Genomic DNA, 2160 nt, shown 5'->3' with positions numbered 1-2160 from the left:
AGTGTCTTTGGTTATATTTTGCTTGTTTTGTTGTTTAGATTCCTGTTAAAAGTGAGATTATATGATATTTGTCTCCCACCGCCTGGCTTATTTCACTCAGCATAATGCTTTCCAGTTCCATCCATGATGTTGCAAAGGGTAGGCGCTCCTTCTTTCTTTCTGCTGCATAGAATTCCATTGTGTAAATGTACCATAGTATTTGGATCCATTCATTTACTGATGGGCACCTAGGTTGCTTCCAACTCTTGGCTATTGTAAATTGTGCTGCTGTGAACATTGAGATGCATAGGTTCTTTTGGATTGGTGTTTCAGGGTTCTTAGGATATAATCCCAGCAGTGGAATTGCTGGGTCAAAAGGCATATTCATTTTTAGTTTTCTTAGAAAATTCCATACTGTTTTCCATGGTGGTTGTACCAGTCTGCAATTCCACCAATAGTGAACTAGGGTCCCCTTTTCCCCACAACTTCTCCAACACTTGTTGTTCGTTGCTTTGTTTATGATGGCCATTCTAACCAGTGTAAAGTGGTATCTCATTGTAGTTTTAATTTGCATCTCTCTGATAGCTAGGGACATTGAGCATCTTTTTATGTGTCTCTGGATCCTCTGTATGTCCTCCTTGGAGAAGTATCTATTCAAGTCCTTTGCTCACTTTTTAATTGGGTTGCTTGTCTTCTTAGAGTGAAGTCATGTAAGTTCTTTGTATATTTTGGAGATTAAACCTTTGTCTGAGGTATCATTGGCAAATATGTTTTCCCATACAGTTGCTTCTCTTTTTGTTTTAATACTGTTTTCTTCAGCTGTATAGAAGCTTTTAATTTTGATGAGATCCCATTTTTTTTATTCTTTCCTTTATGTCCTTTGCTCTAGGGGACATATCAATAAAAATGTTGCTGCATGAAAGATCTGAGATTTTCCTGCCAATATTCCCCCTAGGACTTTAATGGCATCACAGCTTATATTTAAGTCTTTCATTCACCTTGAATTTATTTTGGTGTATGGTGTAAGCTGGTGCTCGAGTTTCATTTTTTTTGCACGTAGCTGTCCAGTTCTCCCAACACCATTTGTTGAAAAGGCTATTTTTACTACATTTTGTGTTACTGCCCCCTTTGTCAAATATTTTTTTTAAATATTTTATTTATTTATCTTTAGAGGGGAAGGGAAGGAGAGAGGAAGAGAAACATCAATGTATGGTTGCTTCTCGTGCATCCCCTGCTGGGAACTGGCCCCTGCCGGGAACTGGCCTGCAACTCAGGCATGTGCCCTGACTGGGAATCGAACCACGATCGTCTGGTTCGCAGGCCCGCACTCAATCCACTGAACTACACCAGCCAGGGCCCTTTGTCAAATATTAGTTGCCCATAGAGACTTGGGTTTATTTCTGGGCTCTCTGTTTTGTTCCATTGGTCCTTATGCCTCTTTTTACGCCAGTACCAGGCAGTTTTGATTACAGTGGCCTTGTAGTACAGTTTGGCATCAGGTATTGTGATCCCTTCTACTTTGTTCTTCTTTCTCAAAATTGCAGCTGCTAGTCAGGGTTGTTTATGGCTCCATATAAGTTTTTGAAGTGTTTGTTCTATATCTGTGAAATATGCCATTGGTATTTTAATAGGTATTGCATTGAATCTGTAAATTGCTTTGGGTATTATGGACAATTTGATGATGTTAATTCTTCCAATCCATGAACACGGTATATGTTTCCATTTGTTTGTGTCTTCCTTGATTTCTCTCTTCAGTGTTGTGTAGTTTTCTGTATACAGGTCTTTTACCTCCTTGGTTAGGTTTATTCCCAGATATTTTATTTTTGTTTTTGCTATATCAAATGGGTTTTTTCTTGACTTCTGCTTCTGCTGTTTCATTGTTGGTATACAAAAATGCCTTTGATTTCTGAATATTGACTTTTGCTAAATATTGTCATTTTGCTAAATTTATTTATTAGGTTGAGCAGTTTTGGGGTAGAGTCTATAGGATTTTCTTCACGAAGATTTCTTGCTTCATAAACTGCCGTGGTCCAGCCGCAGCTCATCTAAGGGTCCTCAGGTGAGAGTAGGCGTCGGCGCTGGGTAACAGGCAACTACACAGCTCAAAGGCAGGTGAAGCACTGTTCCGCTTATTGCAAGTACAAGCTGATTTTTTATATTTTCATTTTTGCACTAGATTAA

The sequence above is a fragment of the Sturnira hondurensis genome, unplaced genomic scaffold (genome assembly GCF_014824575.4).
Source record: "Sturnira hondurensis isolate 20B ecotype Veracruz unplaced genomic scaffold, ASM1482457v3 Scaffold0001721, whole genome shotgun sequence".
Lineage (NCBI taxonomy): Eukaryota > Metazoa > Chordata > Mammalia > Chiroptera > Phyllostomidae > Sturnira > Sturnira hondurensis.
Note: the sequence above shows the minus strand (reverse complement) of the source record.